The following is a 25,109-nucleotide window of genomic DNA, read 5'->3' on the forward strand; positions in this document are numbered from 1 at the left end:
TTTCGCTTCAAAATGGCCAAAAGTTGCAATACCCCCCCCAAAGGAACAGTTTCGCCTCAAAATGGCAAAAAATTGCAATACCCCCCCAAAGGAACAATTTCGCTTCAAAATGGCCAAAAGTTGCAATACCCCCCCAAAGGAATAATTTCGCCTCAAAATGGCAAAAAATTGCAATACCCCCCAAAGGAACAATTTCGCTTCAAAATGGCCAAAAGTTGCAATACCCCCCCAAAGGAACAATTTCGCCTCAAAATGGAAAAAAAATTGCAATACCCCCTCAAAGGAACAATTTCACCTCAAAATGCCGAAAAGTTGCATTACCCCCCAAAAGGAACAATTTCGCTTCAAAATGGCCAAAAGTTGCAATACCCCCCCAAAGGAACAATTCCGCCTCAAAATGGCAAAAAATTGCAATACCCCCCCAAAGGAACAATTTCGCCTCAAAATGCCGAAAAGTTGCAATACCCCCCAAAGGAACAATTTCGCCTCAAAATGGCAAAAAAATTGCAATACCCCCCCAAAGGAACAATTTCGCTTCAAAATGGCCAAAAGTTGCAATACCCCCCCAAAGGAACAATTTCGCTTCAAAATGGCCAAAAGTTCCAATACCCCCCTAAAGGAACAATTTTGCTTCAAAATGCCGAAAAGTTGCAATCCCCCCCAAAGGAACAATTTCGCTTCAAAATGGCCAAAAGTTGCAATACCCCCCCAAAGGAACAATTTCGCTTCAAAATGGCCAAAAGTTGCAATATCCCCCAAAAAGAATAATTTCGCCTCAAAATGGCAAAAAATTGCAATACCCCCCAAAGGAACAATTTCGCTTCAAAATGGCCAAAAGTTGCAATACCCCCCCAAAGGAACAATTTCGCCTCAAAATGGAAAAAAATTGCAATACCCCCCCAAAGGAACAATTTCACCTCAAAATGCCGAAAAGTTGCAATACCCCCCGAAAGGAACAATTTCGCTTCAAAATGGCCAAAAGTTGCAATACCCCCCCAAAGGAACAATTTCGCCTCAAAATGGCCAAAAGTTGTAATACCCCCCCAAAGGATCAATTTCGCCTCAAAATGGAAAAAAATTGCAATACCCCCCCAAAGGAACAATTTCGCTTCAAAATGCCGAAAAGTTGCAATACCCCCCCCAAAGGAACAATTTCGCTTCAAAATGGCCAAAAGTTGCAATACCCCCCAAAGGAACAATTTCGCCTCAAAATGGCCAAAAATTGTAATACCCCCCAAAGGAACAATTTCGTCTCAAAATGTAAAAAAAATTGCAATAACCTCCCAAAGGAACAATTTCGCCTCAAAATACCGAAAAGTTTCAATACCCCCCGAAAGGAACAATTTCGCTTCAAAATGGCCAAAAGTTGCAATACCCCCCTAAAGGAACAATTTTGCTTCAAAATGCCAAAAAGTTGCAATACCCCTCCAAAGGAACAATTTCGCTTCAAAATGGCCAAAAGTTGCAATACCCCCCCAAAGGAACAATTTCGCTTCAAAATGGCCAAAAGTTGCAATATCCCCCCAAAGGAATAATTTCGCCTCAAAATGGCAAAAAAATGCAATACCCCCCAAAGGAACAATTTCGCTTCAAAATGGCCAAAAGTTGCAATACCCCCCCAAAGGAACAATTTCGCCTCAAAATGGAAAAAAAATTGCAATACCCCCCCAAAGGAACAATTTCACCTCAAAATGCCGAAAAGTTGCAATACCCCCCAAAAGGAACAATTTCGCTTCAAAATGGCCAAAAGTTGCAATACCCCACCAAAGGAACAATTCCGCCTCAAATTGGCAAAAAATTGCAATACCCCCCCAAAGGAACAATTTCGCCTCAAAATGCCGAAAAGTTGCAATACCCCCCAAAGGAACAATTTCGCCTCAAAATGGCAAAAAAATTGCAATACCCCCCCAAAGGAACAATTTCGCTTCAAAATAGCCAAAAGTTGCAATACCCCCCAAAGGAATAACTTCGCCTCAAAATGGCAAAAAATTGCAATACCCCCCAAAGAAACAATTTCGCTTCAAAATGGCCAAAAGTTGCAATACCCCGCCAAAGGAACAATTTCGCTTCAAAATGGCCATAAGTTGCAATACCCCCACAAAGGAATAATTTCGCCTCAAAATGGCAAAAAATTGCAATACCCCCCAAAGGAACAATTTCGCTTCAAAATGGCCAAAAGTTGCAATACCCCCCCAAAGGAACAATTTCGCCTCAAAATGCCGAAAAGTTGCAATACCCCCCGAAAGGAACAATTTCGCCTCAAAATGGAAGAAAAATTGCAATACCCCCCTAAGGAACAATTTCGCCTCAAAATGCCGAAAAGTTGCAATACCCCCCCCAAAGGAACAATTTCGCCTCAAAATGGAAAAAAAATTGCAATACCCCCCCAAAGGAACAATTTCGCCTCAAAATGACGAAAAGTTGCAATACCCCCCGAAAGGAACAATTTCGCTTCAAAATGGCCAAAAGTTGCAATACCCCCCCAAAGGATCAATTTCGCCTCAAAATGGAAAAAAATTGCAATACCCCCCCAAAGGAACAATTTCGCTTCAAAATGCCGAAAAGTTGCAATACCCCCCCAAAGGAACAATTTCGCTTCAAAATGGCCAAAAGTTGCAATACCCCCCAAAGGAACAATTTCGCCTCAAAATGGCCAAAAATTGTAATACCCCCCCAAAGGAACAATTTCGTCTCAAAATGTAAAAAAAATTGCAATAACCTCCCAAAGGAACAATTTCGCCTCAAAATACCGAAAAGTTTCAATACCCCCCGAAAGGAACAATTTCGCTTCAAAATGGCCAAAAGTTGCAATACCCCCCTAAAGGAACAATTTTGCTTCAAAATGCCAAAAAGTTGCAATACCCCCCCAAAGGAACAATTTCGCTTCAAAATGGCCAAAAGTTGCAATACCCCCCCAAAGGAACAATTTCGCTTCAAAATGGCCAAAAGTTGCAATATCCCCCCAAAGGAATAATTTCGCCTCAAAATGGCAAAAAATTGCAATACCCCCCAAAGGAACAATTTCGCTTCAAAATGGCCAAAAGTTGCAATACCCCCCCAAAGGAACAATTTCGCCTCAAAATGGAAAAAAAATTGCAATACCCCCCCAAAGGAACAATTTCACCTCAAAATGCCGAAAAGTTGCAATACCCCCCAAAAGGAACAATTTCGCTTCAAAATGGCCAAAAGTTGCAATACCCCACCAAAGGAACAATTCCGCCTCAAAATGGCAAAAAATTGCAATACCCCACCAAAGGAACAATTTCGCCTCAAAATGCCGAAAAGTTGCAATACCCCCCAAAGGAACAATTTCGCCTCAAAATGGCAAAAAAATTGCAATACCCCCCCAAAGGAACAATTTCGCTTCAAAATAGCCAAAAGTTGCAATACCCCCCAAAGGAATAACTTCGCCTCAAAATGGCAAAAAATTGCAATACCCCCCAAAGAAACAATTTCGCTTCAAAATGGCCAAAAGTTGCAATACACCGCCAAAGGAACAATTTCGCTTCAAAATGGCCATAAGTTGCAATACCCCCCCAAAGGAATAATTTCGCCTCAAAATGGCCAAAAGTTGTAATACCCCCCCAAAGGAACAATTTCGCTTCAATATGGCCAAAAGTTGCAATACCCCCCCAAAGGAACAGTTTCGACTCAAAATGGCAAAAAATTGCAATACCCCCCCCAAAGGAACAATTTCGGTTCAAAATGGCCAAAAGTTGCAATACCCCCCCAAAGGATCAATTTCGCCTCAAAATGGAAGAAAAATTGCAATACCCCCCCTAAGGAACAATTTCGCCTCAAAATGCTGAAAAGTTGCAATACCCCCCCCAAAGGAACAATTTCGCCTCAAAATGGAAAAAAAATTGCAATACCCCCCCAAAGGAACAATTTCGCCTCAAAATGACGAAAAGTTGCAATACCCCCCGAAAGGAACAATTTCGCTTCAAAATGGCCAAAAGTTGCAATACCCCCAAAGGATCAATTTCGCCTCAAAATGGAAAAAAATTGCAATACCCCCCCAAAGGAACAATTTCGCTTCAAAATGCCGAAAAGTTGCAATACCCCCCCCAAAGGAACAATTTCGCTTCAAAATGGCCAAAAGTTGCAATACCCCCCAAAGGAACAATTTCGCCTCAAAATGGCCAAAAATTGTAATACCCCCCCAAAGGAACAATTTCGTCTCAAAATGTAAAAAAAATTGCAATAACCTCCCAAAGGAACAATTTCGCCTCAAAATACCGAAAAGTTTCAATACCCCCCGAAAGGAACAATTTCGCTTCAAAATGGCCAAAAGTTGCAATACCCCCCTAAAGGAACAATTTTGCTTCAAAATGCCAAAAAGTTGCAATACCCCCCCAAAGGAACAATTTCGCTTCAAAATGGCCAAAAGTTGCAATACCCCCCCAAAGGAACAATTTCGCTTCAAAATGGCCAAAAGTTGCAATATCCCCCCAAAGGAATAATTTCGCCTCAAAATGGCAAAAAATTGCAATACCCCCCAAAGGAACAATTTCGCTTCAAAATGGCCAAAAGTTGCAATACCCCCCCAAAGGAACAATTTCGCCTCAAAATGGAAAAAAAATTGCAATACCCCCCCAAAGGAACAATTTCACCTCAAAATGCCGAAAAGTTGCAATACCCCCCAAAAGGAACAATTTCGCTTCAAAATGGCCAAAAGTTGCAATACCCCACCAAAGGAACAATTCCGCCTCAAAATGGCAAAAAATTGCAATACCCCACCAAAGGAACAATTTCGCCTCAAAATGCCGAAAAGTTGCAATACCCCCCAAAGGAACAATTTCGCCTCAAAATGGCAAAAAAATTGCAATACCCCCCCAAAGGAACAATTTCGCTTCAAAATAGCCAAAAGTTGCAATACCCCCCAAAGGAATAACTTCGCCTCAAAATGGCAAAAAATTGCAATACCCCCCAAAGAAACAATTTCGCTTCAAAATGGCCAAAAGTTGCAATACACCGCCAAAGGAACAATTTCGCTTCAAAATGGCCATAAGTTGCAATACCCCCACAAAGGAATAATTTCGCCTCAAAATGGCAAAAAATTGCAATACCCCCCCAAAGGAACAATTTCGCCTCAAAATGCCGAAAAGTTGCAATACCCCCCGAAAGGAACAATTTTGCCTCAAAATGGAAGAAAAATTGCAATACCCCCCTAAGGAACAATTTCGCCTCAAAATGCCGAAAAGTTGCAATACCCCCCCCAAAGGAACAATTTCGCCTCAAAATGGAAAAAAAATTGCAATACCCCCCAAAGGAACAATTTCGCCTCAAAATGCCGAAAAGTTGCAATACCCCCCGAAAGGAACAATTTCGCTTCAAAATGGCCAAAAGTTGCAATACCCCCCCAAAGGAACAATTCCGCCTCAAAATGGCAAAAAATTGCAATACCCCCCCAAAGAAACAATTTCGCCCCAAAATGCCGAAAAGTTGCAATACCCCCCCAAAAGGAACAATTTCGCCTCAAAATGGCAAAAAAATTGCAATACCCCCCCAAAGGAACAATTTCGCTTCAAAATGGCCAAAAGTTGCAATACCCCCCAAAGGAATAACTTCGCCTCAAAATGGCAAAAAATTGCAATACCCCCCAAAGAAACAATTTCGCTTCAAAATGGCCAAAAGTTGCAATACCCCGCCAAAGGAACAATTTCGCTTCAAAATGGCCATAAGTTGCAATACCCCCCCAAAGGAAAAATTTCGCCTCAAAATGGCCAAAAGTTGTAATACCCCCCCAAAGGAACAATTTCGCTTCAATATGGCCAAAAGTTGCAATACCCCCCCAAAGGAACAGTTTCGACTTAAAATGGCAAAAAATTGCAATACCCCCCCAAAGGAACAATTTCGGTTCAAAATGGCCAAAAGTTGCAATACCCCCCCAAAGGATCAATTTCGCCTCAAAATGGAAAAAAATTGCAATACCCCCCCAAAGGAACAATTTCGCTTCAAAATGCCGAAAAGTTGCAATACCCCCCCCAAAGGAACAATTTCGCTTCAAAATGGCCAAAAGTTGCAATACCCCCCAAAGGAACAATTTCGCCTCAAAATGGCCAAAAATTGTAATACCCCCCCAAAGGAACAATTTCGTCTCAAAATGTAAAAAAAATTACAATAACCTCCCAAAGGAACAATTTCGCCTCAAAATACCGAAAAGTTTCAATACCCCCCGAAAGGAACAATTTCGCTTCAAAATGGCCAAAAGTTGCAATACCCCCCTAAAGGAACAATTTTGCTTCAAAATGCCAAAAAGTTGCAATACCCCTCCAAAGGAACAATTTCGCTTCAAAATGGCCAAAAGTTGCAATACCCCCCCAAAGGAACAATTTCGCTTCAAAATGGCCAAAAGTTGCAATATCCCCCCAAAGGAATAATTTCGCCTCAAAATGGCAAAAAATTGCAATACCCCCCAAAGGAACAATTTCGCTTCAAAATGGCCAAAAGTTGCAATACCCCCCCAAAGGAACAATTTCGCCTCAAAATGGAAAAAAAATTGCAATACCCCCCCAAAGGAACAATTTCACCTCAAAATGCCGAAAAGTTGCAATACCCCCCAAAAGGAACAATTTCGCTTCAAAATGGCCAAAAGTTGCAATACCCCACCAAAGGAACAATTCCGCCTCAAAATGGCAAAAAATTGCAATACCCCCCCAAAGGAACAATTTCGCCTCAAAATGCCGAAAAGTTGCAATACCCCCCAAAGGAACAATTTCGCCTCAAAATGGCAAAAAAATTGCAATACCCCCCCAAAGGAACAATTTCGCTTCAAAATAGCCAAAAGTTGCAATACCCCCCAAAGGAATAACTTCGCCTCAAAATGGCAAAAAATTGCAATACCCCCCAAAGAAACAATTTCGCTTCAAAATGGCCAAAAGTTGCAATACCCCGCCAAAGGAACAATTTCGCTTCAAAATGGCCATAAGTTGCAATACCCCCACAAAGGAATAATTTCGCCTCAAAATGGCAAAAAATTGCAATACCCCCCAAAGGAACAATTTCGCTTCAAAATGGCCAAAAGTTGCAATACCCCCTTAAAGGAACAATTTCGCCTCAAAATGGAAGAAAAATTGCAATACCCCCCCTAAGGAACAATTTCGCCTCAAAATGCCGAAAAGTTGCAATACCCCCCCAAAGGAACAATTTCGCCTCAAAATGGAAAAAAAATTGCAATACCCCCCCAAAGGAACAATTTCGCCTCAAAATGACGAAAAGTTGCAATACCCCCCGAAAGGAACAATTTCGCTTCAAAATGGCCAAAAGTTGCAATACCCCCCCAAAGGATCAATTTCGCCTCAAAATGGAAAAAAATTGCAATACCCCCCCAAAGGAACAATTTCGCTTCAAAATGCCGAAAAGTTGCAATACCCCCCCCAAAGGAACAATTTCGCTTCAAAATGGCCAAAAGTTGCAATACCCCCCAAAGGAACAATTTCGCCTCAAAATGGCCAAAAATTGTAATACCCCCCCAAAGGAACAATTTCGTCTCAAAATGTAAAAAAAATTGCAATAACCTCCCAAAGGAACAATTTCGCCTCAAAATACCGAAAAGTTTCAATACCCCCCGAAAGGAACAATTTCGCTTCAAAATGGCCAAAAGTTGCAATACCCCCCTAAAGGAACAATTTTGCTTCAAAATGCCAAAAAGTTGCAATACCCCCCCAAAGGAACAATTTCGCTTCAAAATGGCCAAAAGTTGCAATACCCCCCCAAAGGAACCATTTCGCTTCAAAATGGCCAAAAGTTGCAATATCCCCCCAAAGGAATAATTTCGCCTCAAAATGGCAAAAAATTGCAATACCCCCCAAAGGAACAATTTCGCTTCAAAATGGCCAAAAGTTGCAATACCCCCCCAAAGGAACAATTTCGCCTCAAAATGGAAAAAAAATTGCAATACCCCCCCAAAGGAACAATTTCACCTCAAAATGCCGAAAAGTTGCAATACCCCCCCAAAAGGAACAATTTCGCTTCAAAATGGCCAAAAGTTGCAATACCCCACCAAAGGAACAATTCCGCCTCAAAATGGCAAAAAATTGCAATACCCCCCCAAAGGAACAATTTCGCCTCAAAATGCCGAAAAGTTGCAATACCCCCCAAAGGAACAATTTCGCCTCAAAATGGCAAAAAAATTGCAATACCCCCCCAAAGGAACAATTTCGCTTCAAAATAGCCAAAAGTTGCAATACCCCCCAAAGGTATAACTTCGCCTCAAAATGGCAAAAAATTGCAATACCCCCCAAAGAAACAATTTCGCTTCAAAATGGCCAAAAGTTGCAATACCCCGCCAAAGGAACAATTTCGCTTCAAAATGGCCATAAGTTGCAATACCCCCACAAAGGAATAATTTCGCCTCAAAATGGCAAAAAATTGCAATACCCCCCAAAGGAACAATTTCGCTTCAAAATGGCCAAAAGTTGCAATACCCCCCCAAAGGAACAATTTCGCCTCAAAATGCCGAAAAGTTGCAATACCCCCTGAAAGGAACAATTTCGCCTCAAAATGGAAGAAAAATTGCAATACCCCCCTAAGGAACAATTTCGCCTCAAAATGCCGAAAAGTTGCAATACCCCCCCAAAGGAACAATTTCGCCTCAAAATGGAAAAAAAAATTGCAATACCCCCCCAAAGGAACAATTTCGCCTCAAAATGCTGAAAAGTTGCAATACCCCCCGAAAGGAACAATTTCGCTTCAAAATGGCCAAAAGTTGCAATACCCCCCCAAAGGAACAATTCCGCCTCAAAATGGCAAAAAATTGCAATACCCCCCCAAAAGAACAATTTCGCCCCAAAATGCCGAAAAGTTGCAATACCCCCCCAAAAGGAACAATTTCGCCTCAAAATGGCAAAAAAATTGCAATACCCCCCCAAAGGAACAATTTCGCTTCAAAATGGCCAAAAGTTGCAATACCCCCAAAGGAATAACTTCGCCTCAAAATGGCAAAAAATTGCAATACCCCCCAAAGAAACAATTTCGCTTCAAAATGGCCAAAAGTTGCAATACCCCGCCAAAGGAACAATTTCGCTTCAAAATGGCCATAAGTTGCAATACCCCCCCAAAGGAATAATTTCGCCTCAAAATGGCCAAAAGTTGCAATACCCCCCCAAAGGAACAATTCCGCCTCAAAATGGCAAAAAATTGCAATACCCCCCCAAAGGAACAATTTCGCTTCAAAATGGCCAAAAGTTGCAACACCCCCCAAAGGAACAATTTCGCTTCAAAATGGAAAAAAATTGCAATACCTCCCCAAAGGAACAATTTCGCTTCAAAATGGCCAAAAGTTGCAATACCCCCCCAAAGGAACAATTTCGCCTCAAAATGACGAAAAATTGTAATACCCCCCCAAAGGAACAATTTCGCTTCAATATGGCCAAAAGTTGCAATACCCCCCCAAAGGAACAATTTTGCCTCAAAATGGCAAAAAATTGCAATATCCCCCAAAGGAAAAATTTCGCTTCAAAATGCCGAAATGTTGCAATACCCCCCCAAAGGTACAATTTCGCTTCAAAATGGCCAAAAATTGCAATACCCCCCTAAGGAACAATTTCGCCTCAAAATGGAAGAAAAATTGCAATACCTCCCCAAAGGAACAATTTCGCCTCAAAATGCCGAAAAGTTGCAATACCCCCCGAAAGGAACAATTTCGCTTCAAAATGGCCAAAAGTTGCAATACCCCCCCAAAGGAACAATTTCGCTTCAAAATGGCCAAAAGTTGCAATATCCCCCCAAAGGAACAATTTCCCCTTTAAAATGCCGAAAAGTTGCAATACCCCCCGAAAGGAACAATTTCGCCTCAAAATGGCAAGAAATTGCAATACCCCCCAAAGGAACAATTTCGCCTCAAAATGCCGAAAAGTTGCAATACCCCCCCAAAGGAACAATTTCGCTTCAAAATGGCCAAAAGTTACAATACCCCCCCAAAGGAACAATTTCGCCTCAAAATGGAAAAAAATTTGCAATACCCCCCCAAAGGAACAATTTCGCATCAAAATGCCGAAAAGTTGCAATACCCCCCGAAAGGAACAATTTCGCTTCAAAATGTCCAAAATTTGCAATACCCCCCCAAAGGAACAATTTCGCCTCAAAATGGCCAAAACTTGCAATACCCCCCCAAAGGTACAATTTCGCCTCAAAATGGCAAAAAATTGCAATACCCCCCAAAGGAACAATTTCGCTTCAAAATGGCCAAAATTTGCAATACCCCCCCAAAGGAACAATTTCGCCTCAAAATGGAAAAAAATTGCAATACCCCCTAAAGGAACAATTTCGCTTCAAAATGCTGAAAAGTTGCAATACCCCCGAAAGGAACAATTTCACCTCAAAATGGCCAAAAGTTGCAAAACCCCCCCAAAGGAACAATTTCGCCTCAAAATGCCAAAAAGTTGCAATACACCCCGAAAGGAACAATTTCGCTTCAAAATGGCCAAAAGTTGCAATACCCCCCAAAGGATCAATTCCGCCTCAAAATGGCAAAAAATTGCAATACCCCCCCAAAGGAACAATTTCGCTTCTAAATGGCCAAAAGTTGCAATACCCCCCCAAAGGAACAATTTCGCCTCAAAATGCCGAAAAGTTGCAATACCCCCCAAAAGGAACAATTTCGCCTCAAAATGGAAAAAAATTGCAATACCCCCCCAAAGGAACAATTTCGCTTCAAAATGCCGAAAAGTTGCAACACCCCCCCAAAGGAACAATTTCGCTTCAAAATGGCCAAAAGTTGCAATACCCCCCCAAAGGAACAATTTCGCCTCAAAACGGCCAAAAATTGTAATACCCCCCAAAGGAACAATTTCGCTTCAATATGGCCAAAAGTTGCAATATCCCCCCAAAAGAACAATTACGCCTCAAAATGGCAAAAAATTGCAATACCCCCAAAGGAACAATTTCGCTTCAAAATGCCGAATAGTTGCAATACCCCCCCAAAGGTACAATTTCGCTTCAAAATGGCCAAAAGTTGCAATACCCCCCCAAAGGAACAATTTCGCCTCAAAATGGAAGAAAAATTGCAATACCCCCCAAAGGAACAATTTCGCCTCAAAATGCCGAAAAGTTGCAATACCCCCCCAAAGGAACAATTTCGCCTAAAAATGGAAAAAAAATTGCAATACCCCCCCAAAGGAACAATTTCGCCTCAAAATGCCGAAAAGTTGCAATACCCCCCGAAAGGAACAATTTCGCTTCAAAATGGCCAAAAGTTGCAATACCCCCCCAAAGGAACAATTCCGCCTCAAAATGGCAAAAAATTGCAATACCCCCCCAAAGGAACAATTTCGCTTCAAAATGGCCAAAAGTTGCAATACCCCCCCAAAGGAACAATTTCGCCTCAAAATGGAAAAAATTGCAATACCCCGCCAAAGGAACAATTTCGCTTCAAAATGCCGAAAAGTTGCAATACCCCCCAAAGGAACAATTTCGCTTCAAAATGGCCAAAAGTTGCAATACCCCCCCAAAGGTACAATTTCGCCTCAAAATGGACAAAAATTGTAATACCCCCCAAAAGGAACAATTTCGCTTCAAAATGCTGAAAAGTTGCAATACCCTCCGAAAGGAACAATTTCGCCTCAAAATGGCCAAAAGTTGCAATACCCCCCAAAGGAACAATTTCGTTTTAAAATGGCAAAAAATTGCAATACCCACCAAAGGAACAATTTCGCTTCAAAATGGCCAAAAGTTGCAATACCCCCCCAAAGGATCAATTTCACCTCAAAATGGAAAAAAATTGCAATACCCCCCAAAGGAACAATTTCGCTTCAAAATGCTGAAAAGTTGCAATACCCCCCGAAAGGAACAATTTCACCTCAAAATGGCCAAAAGTTGCAATACCCCCCCAAAGGAACAATTTCGTCTAAAAATGCCGAAAAGTTGCAATACCCCCCGAAAGGAACAATTTCGCTTCAAAATGGCCAAAAGTTGCAATACCCCCCCAAAGGATCAATTCCGCCTCAAAATGGCAAAAAATTGCAATACCCCCCGAAAGGAACAATTTCGCCTCAAAATGGCCAAAAGTTGCAATACCCCCCCAAAGGAACAATTTCGCCTCAAAATGCCGAAAAGTTGCAATACCCCCCGAAAGGAACAATTTCGCTTCAAAATGGCCAAAAGTTGCAATACCCCCCCAAAGGATCAATTCCGCCTGAAAATGGCAAAAAATTGCAATAACCCCAAAGGAAAAATTTCGCCTCAAAATGCCGAAAAGTTGCAATACCCCCCAAAAGGAACAATTTCGCCTCAAAATGGAAAAAAATTGCAATACCCCCCCAAAGGAACAATTTCGCTTCAAAATGCCGAAAAGTTGCAATACCCCCCAAAGGAACAATTTCGCTTCAAAATGGCCAAAAGTTGCAATACCCCCCCAAAGGAACAATTTCGCCTCAAAATGGCCAAAAATTGTAATACCCCCCCAAAGGAACAATTTCGCTTCAATATGGCCAAAAGTTGCAATACCCCCCCAAAAGAACAATTACGCCTCAAAATGGCAAAAAATTGCAATACCCCCCAAAGAAACAATTTCGCTTCAAAATGGCCAAAAGTTGCAATACCCCGCCAAAGGAACAATTTCGCTTCAAAATGGCCATAAGTTGCAATACCCCCCCAAAGGAATAATTTCGCCTCAAAATGGCCAAAAGTTGCAATACCCCCCCAAAGGAACAATTCCGCCTCAAAATGGCAAAAAATTGCAATACCCCCCCAAAGGAACAATTTCGCTTCAAAATGGCCAAAAGTTGCAACACCCCCCAAAGGAACAATTTCGCTTCAAAATGGAAAAAAATTGCAATACCTCCCCAAAGGAACAATTTCGCTTCAAAATGGCCAAAAGTTGCAATACCCCCCCAAAGGAACAATTTCGCCTCAAAATGACGAAAAATTGTAATACCCCCCAAAGGAACAATTTCGCTTCAATATGGCCAAAAGTTGCAATACCCCCCCAAAGGAACAATTTTGCCTCAAAATGGCAAAAAATTGCAATATCCCCCAAAGGAAAAATTTCGCTTCAAAATGCCGAAATGTTGCAATACCCCCCCAAAGGTACAATTTCGCTTCAAAATGGCCAAAAATTGCAATACCCCCCTAAGGAACAATTTCGCCTCAAAATGGAAGAAAAATTGCAATACCTCCCCAAAGGAACAATTTCGCCTCAAAATGCCGAAAAGTTGCAATACCCCCCGAAAGGAACAATTTCGCTTCAAAATGGCCAAAAGTTGCAATACCCCCCCAAAGGAACAATTTCGCTTCAAAATGGCCAAAAGTTGCAATATCCCCCCAAAGGAACAATTTCCCCTTTAAAATGCCGAAAAGTTGCAATACCCCCCGAAAGGAACAATTTCGCCTCAAAATGGCAAGAAATTGCAATACCCCCCAAAGGAACAATTTCGCCTCAAAATGCCGAAAAGTTGCAATACCCCCCCAAAGGAACAATTTCGCTTCAAAATGGCCAAAAGTTGCAATACCCCCCCAAAGGAACAATTTCGCCTCAAAATGGAAAAAAATTTGCAATACCCCCCCAAAGGAACAATTTCGCATCAAAATGCCGAAAAGTTGCAATACCCCCCGAAAGGAACAATTTCGCTTCAAAATGTCCAAAATTTGCAATACCCCCCCAAAGGAACAATTTCGCCTCAAAATGGCCAAAACTTGCAATACCCCCCCAAAGGTACAATTTCGCCTCAAAATGGCAAAAAATTGCAATACCCCCCAAAGGAACAATTTCGCTTCAAAATGGCCAAAATTTGCAATACCCCCCCAAAGGAACAATTTCGCCTCAAAATGGAAAAAAATTGCAATACCCCCTAAAGGAACAATTTCGCTTCAAAATGCTGAAAAGTTGCAATACCCCCGAAAGGAACAATTTCACCTCAAAATGGCCAAAAGTTGCAAAACCCCCCCAAAGGAACAATTTCGCCTCAAAATGCCAAAAAGTTGCAATACACCCCGAAAGGAACAATTTCGCTTCAAAATGGCCAAAAGTTGCAATACCCCCCAAAGGATCAATTCCGCCTCAAAATGGCAAAAAATTGCAATACCCCCCCAAAGGAACAATTTCGCTTCTAAATGGCCAAAAGTTGCAATACCCCCCCAAAGGAACAATTTCGCCTCAAAATGCCGAAAAGTTGCAATACCCCCCAAAAGGAACAATTTCGCCTCAAAATGGAAAAAAATTGCAATACCCCCCCAAAGGAACAATTTCGCTTCAAAATGCCGAAAAGTTGCAACACCCCCCCAAAGGAACAATTTCGCTTCAAAATGGCCAAAAGTTGCAATACCCCCCCAAAGGAACAATTTCGCCTCAAAACGGCCAAAAATTGTAATACCCCCCAAAGGAACAATTTCGCTTCAATATGGCCAAAAGTTGCAATATCCCCCCAAAAGAACAATTACGCCTCAAAATGGCAAAAAATTGCAATACCCCCAAAGGAACAATTTCGCTTCAAAATGCCGAATAGTTGCAATACCCCCCCAAAGGTACAATTTCGCTTCAAAATGGCCAAAAGTTGCAATACCCCCCCAAAGGAACAATTTCGCCTCAAAATGGAAGAAAAATTGCAATACCCCCCAAAGGAACAATTTCGCCTCAAAATGCCGAAAAGTTGCAATACCCCCCCAAAGGAACAATTTCGCCTAAAAATGGAAAAAAAATTGCAATACCCCCCCAAAGGAACAATTTCGCCTCAAAATGCCGAAAAGTTGCAATACCCCCCGAAAGGAACAATTTCGCTTCAAAATGGCCAAAAGTTGCAATACCCCCCCAAAGGAACAATTCCGCCTCAAAATGGCAAAAAATTGCAATACCCCCCCAAAGGAACAATTTCGCTTCAAAATGGCCAAAAGTTGCAATACCCCCCCAAAGGAACAATTTCGCCTCAAAATGGAAAAAATTGCAATACCCCGCCAAAGGAACAATTTCGCTTCAAAATGCCGAAAAGTTGCAATACCCCCCAAAGGAACAATTTCGCTTCAAAATGGCCAAAAGTTGCAATACCCCCCCAAAGGTACAATTTCGCCTCAAAATGGACAAAAATTGTAATACCCCCCAAAAGGAACAATTTCGCTTCAAAATGCTGAAAAGTTGCAATACCCTCCGAAAGGAACAATTTCGCCTCAAAATGGCCAAAAGTTGCAATACCCCCCAAAGGAACAATTTCGTTTTAAAATGGCAAAAAATTGCAATACCCACCAAAGGAACAATTTCGCTTCAAAATGGCCAAAAGTTGCAATACCCCCCCAAAGGATCAATTTCACCTCAAAATGGAAAAAAATTGCAATACCCCCCAAAGGAACAATTTCGCTTCAAAATGCTGAAAAGTTGCAATACCCCCCGAAAGGAACAATTTCACCTCAAAATGGCCAAAAGTTGCAATACCCCCCCAAAGGAACAATTTCGTCTAAAAATGCCGAAAAGTTGCAATACCCCCCGAAAGGAACAATTTCGCTTCAAAATGGCCAAAAGTTGCAATACCCCCCCAAAGGATCAATTCCGCCTCAAAATGGCAAAAAATTGCAATACCCCCCGAAAGGAACAATTTCGCCTCAAAATGGCCAAAAGTTGCAATACCCCCCCAAAGGAACAATTTCGCCTCAAAATGCCGAAAAGTTGCAATACCCCCCGAAAGGAACAATTTCGCTTCAAAATGGCCAAAAGTTGCAATACCCCCCCAAAGGATCAATTCCGCCTGAAAATGGCAAAAAATTGCAATAACCCCAAAGGAAAAATTTCGCCTCAAAATGCCGAAAAGTTGCAATACCCCCCAAAAGGAACAATTTCGCCTCAAAATGGAAAAAAATTGCAATACCCCCCCAAAGGAACAATTTCGCTTCAAAATGCCGAAAAGTTGCAATACCCCCCAAAGGAACAATTTCGCTTCAAAATGGCCAAAAGTTGCAATACCCCCCCAAAGGAACAATTTCGCCTCAAAATGGCCAAAAATTGTAATACCCCCCCAAAGGAACAATTTCGCTTCAATATGGCCAAAAGTTGCAATACCCCCCCAAAAGAACAATTACGCCTCAAAATGGCAAAAAATTGCAATACCCCCAAAGGAACAATTTCGCTTCAAAATGCCGAAAAGTTGCAATACTCCCCCAAAGGTACAATTTCGCTTCAAAATGGCCAAAAGTTGCAATACCCCCCCAAAGGAACAATTTCGCCTCAAAATGGAAGAAAAATTGCAATACCCCCCGAAAGGAACAATTTCGCTTCAAAATGGCCAAAAGTTGCAATACCCCCCCAAAGGAACAATTTCGCTTCAAAATGGCCAAAAGTTGCAATATCCCCCCAAAGGAACAATTTCCCCTTTAAAATGCCGAAAAGTTGCAATACCCCCCGAAAGGAACAATTTCGCCTCAAAATGGCAAGAAATTGCAATACCCCCCAAAGGAACAATTTCGCCTCAAAATGCCGAAAAGTTGCAATACCCCCCCAAAGGAACAATTTCGCTTCAAAATGGCCAAAAGTTGCAATACCCCCCCAAAGGAACAATTTCGCCTCAAAATGGAAAAAAATTTGCAATACCCCCCCAAAGGAACAATTTCGCATCAAAATGCCGAAAAGTTGCAATACCCCCCGAAAGGAACAATTTCGCTTCAAAATGTCCAAAATTTGCAATACCCCCCCAAAGGAACAATTTCGCCTCAAAATGGCCAAAACTTGCAATACCCCCCCAAAGGTACAATTTCGCCTCAAAATGGCAAAAAATTGCAATACCCCCCAAAGGAACAATTTCGCTTCAAAATGGCCAAAATTTGCAATACCCCCCCAAAGGAACAATTTCGCCTCAAAATGGAAAAAAATTGCAATACCCCCTAAAGGAACAATTTCGCTTCAAAATGCTGAAAAGTTGCAATACCCCCGAAAGGAACAATTTCACCTCAAAATGGCCAAAAGTTGCAAAACCCCCCCAAAGGAACAATTTCGCCTCAAAATGCCAAAAAGTTGCAATACACCCCGAAAGGAACAATTTCGCTTCAAAATGGCCAAAAGTTGCAATACCCCCCAAAGGATCAATTCCGCCTCAAAATGGCAAAAAATCGCAATACCCCCCCAAAGGAACAATTTCGCTTCTAAATGGCCAAAAGTTGCAATACCCCCCCAAAGGAACAATTTCGCCTCAAAATGCCGAAAAGTTGCAATACCCCCCAAAAGGAACAATTTCGCCTCAAAATGGAAAAAAATTGCAATACCCCCCCAAAGGAACAATTTCGCTTCAAAATGCCGAAAAGTTGCAACACCCCCCCAAAGGAACAATTTCGCTTCAAAATGGCCAAAAGTTGCAATACCCCCCCAAAGGAACAATTTCGCCTCAAAACGGCCAAAAATTGTAATACCCCCCAAAGGAACAATTTCGCTTCAATATGGCCAAAAGTTGCAATATCCCCCCAAAAGAACAATTACGCCTCAAAATGGCAAAAAATTGCAATACCCCCAAAGGAACAATTTCGCTTCAAAATGCCGAATAGTTGCAATACCCCCCCAAAGGTACAATTTCGCTTCAAAATGGCCAAAAGTTGCAATACCCCCCCAAAGGAACAATTTCGCCTCAAAATGGAAGAAAAATTGCAATACCCCCCAAAGGAACAATTTCGCCTCAAAATGCCGAAAAGTTGCAATACCCCCCCAAAGGAACAATTTCGCCTAAAAATGGAAAAAAAATTGCAATACCCCCCCAAAGTAACAATTTCGCCTCAAAATGCCGAAAAGTTGCAATACCCCCCGAAAGGAACAATTTCGCTTCAAAATGGCCAAAAGTTGCAATACCCCCCCAAAGGAACAATTCCGCCTCAAAATGGCAAAAAATTGCAATACCCCCCCAAAGGAACAATTTCGCTTCAAAATGGCCAAAAGTTGCAATACCCCCCCAAAGGAACAATTTCGCCTCAAAATGGAAAAAATTGCAATACCCCGCCAAAGGAACAATTTCGCTTCAAAATGCCGAAAAGTTGCAATACCCCCCAAAGGAACAATTTCGCTTCAAAATGGCCAAAAGTTGCAATACCCCCCCAAAGGTACAATTTCGCCTCAAAATGGACAAAAATTGTAATACCCCCCAAAAGGAACAATTTCGCTTCAAAATGCTGAAAAGTTGCAATACCCTCCGAAAGGAACAATTTCGCCTCAAAATGGCCAAAAGTTGCAATACCCCCCAAAGGAACAATTTCGTTTTAAAATGGCAAAAAATTGCAATACCCACCAAAGGAACAATTTCGCTTCAAAATGGCCAAAAGTTGCAATACCCCCCCAAAGGATCAATTTCACCTCAAAATGGAAAAAAATTGCAATACCCCCCAAAGGAACAATTTCGCTTCAAAATGCTGAAAAGTTGCAATACCCCCCGAAAGGAACAATTTCACCTCAAAATGGCCAAAAGTTGCAATACCCCCCCAAAGGAACAATTTCGTCTAAAAATGCCGAAAAGTTGCAATACCCCCCGAAAGGAACAATTTCGCTTCAAAATGGCCAAAAGTTGCAATACCCCCCCAAAGGATCAATTCCGCCTCAAAATGGCAAAAAATTGCAATACCCCCCGAAAGGAACAATTTCGCCTCAAAATGGCCAAAAGTTGCAATACCCCCCCAAAGGAACAATTTCGCCTCAAAATGCCGAAAAGTTGCAATACCCCCCGAAAGGAACAATTTCGCTTCAAAATGGCCAAAAGTTGCAATACCCCCCCAAAGGATCAATTCCGCCTGAAAATGGCAAAAAATTGCAATAACCCCAAAGGAAAAATTTCGCCTCAAAATGCCGAAAAGTTGCAATACCCCCCAAAAGGAACAATTTCGCCTCAAAATGGAAAAAAATTGCAATACCCCCCCAAAGGAACAATTTCGCTTCAAAATGCCGAAAAGTTGCAATACCCCCCAAAGGAACAATTTCGCTTCAAAATGGCCAAAAGTTGCAATACCCCCCCAAAGGAACAATTTCGCCTCAAAATGGCCAAAAATTGTAATACCCCCCCAAAGGAACAATTTCGCTTCAATATGGCCAAAAGTTGCAATACCCCCCCAAAAGAACAATTACGCCTCAAAATGGCAAAAAATTGCAATACCCCCAAAGGAACAATTTCGCTTCAAAATGCCGAAAAGTTGCAATACTCCCCCAAAGGTACAATTTCGCTTCAAAATGGCCAAAAGTTGCAATACCCCCCCAAAGGAACAATTTCGCCTCAAAATGGAAGAAAAATTGCAATACCCCCCCAAAGGAACAATTTCGCCTCAAAATGGCCAAAAATTGTAATACCCCCCCAAAGGAACATCTTCGCTTCAATATGGCCAAAAGTTGCAATACCCCCCCAAAAGAACAATTACGCCTCAAAATGGCAAAAAATTGCAATACCCCCAAAGGAACAATTTCGCTTCGAAATGCCGAAAAGTTGCAATACTCCCCCAAAGGTACAATTTCGCTTCAAAATGGCCAAAAGTTGCAATACCCCCCCCAAAGGAACAATTTCGCCTAAAAATGGAAAAAAAATTGCAATACCCCCCAAAGGAACAATTTCGCCTCAAAATGCCGAAAAGTTGCAATACCCCCCGAAAGGAACAATTTCGCTTCAAAATGGCCAAAAGTTGCAATACCCCCCCCAAAGGAACAATTCCGCCTCAAAATGGCAAAAAATTGCAATACCCCCCCAAAGAAACAATTTCGCCTCAAAATGCCGAAAAGTTGCATTACGCTCCGAAAGGAACAATTTCGCCTCAAAATGGCAAAAAATTGCAATACCCCCCCAAAGGAACAATTTCGCCTCAAAATGCCGAAAAGTTGCAATACCCCCCCAAAGGAACAATTTCGCCTCAAAATGGAAAAAAAATTGCAATACCCCCCCAAAGGAACAATTTCGCCTCAAAATGCCGAAAAGTTTCAATACCCCCCGAAAGGAACAATTTCGCTTCAAAATGGCCAAAAGTTGCAATACCCCCCCAAAGGAACAATTTCGCCTCAAAATGGCAAGAAATTGCAATACCCCCCAAAGGAACAATTTCGCCTCAAAATGCCGAAAAGTTGCAATACCCCCCCAAAGGAACAATTTCGCTTCAAAATGGCCAAAAGTTGCAATACCCCCCCAAAGGAACAATTTCGCCTCAAAATGGAAAAAAATTGCAATACCCCGCCAAAGGAACAATTTCGCTTCAAAATGCCGAAAACTTGCAATACCCCCCAAAGGAACAATTTCGCTTCAAAATGGCCAAAAGTTGCAATACCCCCCCAAAGGAACAATTTCGCCTCAAAATGGCCAAAAATTGTAATACCCCCCAAAGGAACAATTTCGCTTCAATATGGCCAAAAGTTGCAATACCCCCCCAAAGGAACAGTTTCGCCTCAAAATGGCAAAAAATTGCAATACCCCCCCAAAGGAACAATTTCGCTTCAAAATGGCCAAAAGTTGCAATACCCCCCCAAAGGATCAATTTCACCTCAAAATGCAAAAAAAATTGCAATATCCCCCAAGGAACAATTTCGCTTCAAAATGCCGAAAAGTTGCAATACCCCCCCAAAGGAACAATTTCGCTTCAATATGGCCAAAAGTTGCAATACCCCCCCAAAGGAACAATTTCGCCTCAAAATGGCCAAAAATTGTAATACCCCCCCAAAGGAACAATTTCGCCTCAAAATGCCGAAAAGTTGCAATACCCCCCGAAAGGAACAATTTCGCTTCAAAATGGCCAAAAGTTGCAATACCCCCCCAAAGGATCAATTCCGCCTCAAAATGGCAAAAAATTGCAATACCCCCCCAAAGGAACAATTTCGCTTCAAAATGGCCAAAAGTTGCAATACCCCCCCAAAGAAACAATTTCGCCTCAAAATGCCGAAAAGTTGCAATACCCCCCGAAAGGAACAATTTCGCCTCAAAATGGAAAAAAATTGCAATACCCCCCAAAGGAACAATTTCGCTTCAAAATGCCGAAAAGTTGCAATACCCCCCCAAAGGAACAATTTCGCTTCAAAATGGCCAAAAGTTGCAATACCCCCCCAAAGGAACAATTTCGCCTCAAAATGGAAAAAAAATTGCAATACCCCCCCAAAGGAACAATTTCGCATCAAAATGCCGAAAAGTTGCAATACCCCCCGAAAGGAACACTTTCGCCTCAAAATGGAAAAAAAATTGCAATACCCCCCCAAAGGAACAATTTCGGTTCAAAAAGGCCAAAAGTTGCAATACCCCCCCAAAGGAACAATTTCGCCTCAAAATGGCCAAAAATTGTAATACCCCCCAAAGGAACAATTTCGCTTCAATATGGCCAAAAGTTGCAATATCCCCCAAAGGAACAATTTCGCTTCAAAATGCCGAAAAGTTGCAATACCCCCCCAAAGGTACAATTTCGCTTCAAAATGGCCAAAAGTTGCAATACCCCCCCTAAGGAACAATTTCACCTCAAAATGGAAGAAAAATTGCAATACCCCCCCAAAGGAACAATTTCGCCTCAAAATGCCGAAAAGTTGCAATACCCACCGAAAGGAACAATTTCGCTTCAAAATGGCCAAAAGTTGCAATACCCCCCCAAAGGAACAATTTCGCTTCAAAATGGCCAAAAGTTGCAATATCCCCCCAAAGGAACAATTTCGCCTCAAAATGCCGAAAAGTTGCAATACCCCCCGAAAGGAACAATTTCGCCTCAAAATGGCAAGAAATTGCAATACCCCCCAAAGGAACAATTTCGCTTCAAAATGCCAAAAAGTTGCAATACGCTCCGAAAGGAACAATTTCGCCTCAAAATGGAAAAAAAATTGCAATACCCCATCAAAGGAACAATTTCGCCTCAAAATGCCGAAAAGTTTCAATACCCCCCCAAAGGAACAATTTCGCTTCAAAATGGCCAAAAGATGCAATACCCCCCCAAAGGAACAATTTTGCTTCAAAATGGCCAAAAGTTGCAATAACCCCCCCAAGGAACAATTTCGCCTCAAAATGGAAAAAAAATTGCAATACCCCCCCAAAGGAACAATTTCGCCTCAAAATGCCGAAAAGTTTCAATACCCCCCGAAAGGAACAATTTCGCATCAAAATGCCGAAAAGTTGCAATAACCCCCGAAAGGAACAATTTCGCTTCAAAATGGCCAAAAGTTGCAATACCCCCCCAAAGGATCAATTTCGCCTCAAAATGGAAAAAAATTGCAATACCCCCCCAAGGAACAATTTCGCTTCAAAATGCCGAAAAGTTGCAATACACCCCCGAAGGACCAATTTCGCTTCAAAATGGCCAAAAGTTGCAATACCCCCCCAAAGGAACAATTTCGCCTCAAAATGGCCAAAAATTGTAATACCCCCCCAAAGGAACAATTTCGCTTCAATATGGCCAAAAGTTGCAATACCCCCCCAAAGGAACAATTTCGCCTCAAAATGGCAAAAAATTGCAATACCCCCCCAAAGGAACAATTTCGCTTCAAAATGCTGAAAAGTTGCAATACCCCCCGAAAGGAACAATTTTGCCTCAAAATGGCCAAAAGTTTCACTACCCCCCCAAAGGAACAATTTCGCCTCAAAATGCCAAAAAGTTGCAATACCCCCCGAAAGGAACAATTTCGCTTCAAAATGGCCAAAAGTTGCAACACCCCCCCAAAGGAACAATTTCGCCTCAAAATGCCGAAAAGTTGCATTACGCTCCGAAAGGAACAATTTCGCCTCAAAATGGCAAAAAATTGCAATACCCCCCCAAAGGAACAATTTCGCCTCAAAATGCCGAAAAGTTGCAATACCCCCCCAAAGGAACAATTTCGCCTCAAAATGGAAAAAAAATTGCAATACCCCCCCAAAGGAACAATTTCGCCTCAAAATGCCGAAAAGTTTCAATACCCCCCGAAAGGAACAATTTCGCTTCAAAATGGCCAAAAGTTGCAATACCCCCCCAAAGGAACAATTTCGCCTCAAAATGGCAAGAAATTGCAATACCCCCCAAAGGAACAATTTCGCCTCAAAATGCCGAAAAGTTGCAATACCCCCCCAAAGGAACAATTTCGCTTCAAAATGGCCAAAAGTTGCAATACCCCCCCAAAGGAACAATTTCGCCTCAAAATGGAAAAAAATTGCAATACCCCGCCAAAGGAACAATTTCGCTTCAAAATGCCGAAAAGTTGCAATACCCCCCAAAGGAACAATTTCGCTTCAAAATGGCCAAAAGTTGCAATACCCCCCCAAAGGAACAATTTCGCCTCAAAATGGCCAAAAATTGTAATACCCCCAAAGGAACAATTTCGCTTCAATATGGCCAAAAGTTGCAATACCCCCCCAAAGGAACAGTTTCGCCTCAAAATGGCAAAAAATTGCAATACCCCCCCAAAGGAACAATTTCGCTTCAAAATGGCCAAAAGTTGCAATACCCCCCCAAAGGATCAATTTCACCTCAAAATGGAAAAAAATTGCAATATCCCCCAAGGAACAATTTCGCTTCAAAATGCCGAAAAGTTGCAATACCCCCCCAAAGGAACAATTTCGCTTCAATATGGCCAAAAGTTGCAATACCCCCCCAAAGGAACAATTTCGCCTCAAAATGGCCAAAAATTGTAATACCCCCCCAAAGGAACAATTTCGCCTCAAAATGCCGAAAAGTTGCAATACCCCCCGAAAGGAACAATTTCGCTTCAAAATGGCCAAAAGTTGCAATACCCCCCCAAAGGATCAATTCCGCCTCAAAATGGCAAAAAATTGCAATACCCCCCCAAAGGAACAATTTCGCTTCAAAATGGCCAAAAGTTGCAATACCCCCCCAAAGAAACAATTTCGCCTCAAAATGCCGAAAAGTTGCAATACCCCCCGAAAGGAACAATTTCGCCTCAAAATGGAAAAAAATTGCAATACCCCCCAAAGGAACAATTTCGCCTCAAAATGGAAAAAAAATTGCAATACCCCCCCAAAGGAACAATTTCGCCTCAAAATGCCGAAAAGTTTCAATACCCCCCGAAAGGAACAATTTCGCTTCAAAATGGCCAAAAGTTGCAATACCCCCCCAAAGGAACAATTTTGCTTCAAAATGGCCAAAAGTTGCAATACCCCCCCCAAGGAACAATTTCGCCTCAAAATGGAAAAAAAATTGCAATACCCCCCCAAAGGAACAATTTCGCCTCAAAATGCCGAAAAGTTTCAATACCCCCCGAAAGGAACAATTTCGCATCAAAATGCCGAAAAGTTGCAATACCCCCCGAAAGGAACAATTTCGCTTCAAAATGGCCAAAAGTTGCAATACCCCCCCAAAGGATCAATTTCGCCTCAAAATGGAAAAAAATTGCAATACCCCCCCAAGGAACAATTTCGCTTCAAAATGCCGAAAAGTTGCAATACCCCCCCGAAGGACCAATTTCGCTACAAAATGGCCAAAAGTTGCAATACCCCCCCAAAGGAACAATTTCGCCTCAAAATGGCCAAAAATTGTAATACCCCCCCAAAGGAACAATTTCGCTTCAATATGGCCAAAAGTTGCAATACCCCCCCAAAGGAACAATTTCGCCTCAAAATGGCAAAAAATTGCAATACCCCCCCAAAGGAACAATTTCGCTTCAAAATGCTGAAAAGTTGCAATACCCCCCGAAAGGAACAATTTTGCCTCAAAATGGCCAAAAGTTTCACTACCCCCCCAAAGGAACAATTTCGCCTCAAAATGCCAAAAAGTTGCAATACCCCCCGAAAGGAACAATTTCGTTTCAAAATGGCCAAAAGTTGCAACACCCCCCCAAAGGAGCAATTTCGCCTCAAAATGCCGAAAAGTTGCATTACGCTCCGAAAGGAACAATTTCGCCTCAAAATGGCAAAAAATTGCAATACCCCCCCAAAGGAACAATTTCGCCTCAAAATGCCGAAAAGTTGCAATACCCCCCCAAAGGAACAATTTCGCCTCAAAATGGAAAAAAAATTGCAATACCCCCCCAAAGGAACAATTTCGCCTCAAAATGCCGAAAAGTTTCAATACCCCCCGAAAGGAACAATTTCGCTTCAAAATGGCCAAAAGTTGCAATACCCCCCCAAAGGAACAATTTCGCCTCAAAATGGCAAGAAATTGCAATACCCCCCGAAAGGAACAATTTCGCTTCAAAATGGCCAAAAGTTGCAATACCCCCCCAAAGGAACAATTCCGCCTCAAAATGGCAAAAAATTGCAATACCCCCCCAAAGGAACAATTTCGCTTCAAAA

The sequence above is a fragment of the Anomaloglossus baeobatrachus genome, chromosome 11, assembly GCF_048569485.1.
Source record: "Anomaloglossus baeobatrachus isolate aAnoBae1 chromosome 11, aAnoBae1.hap1, whole genome shotgun sequence".
NCBI lineage: Eukaryota > Metazoa > Chordata > Amphibia > Anura > Aromobatidae > Anomaloglossus > Anomaloglossus baeobatrachus.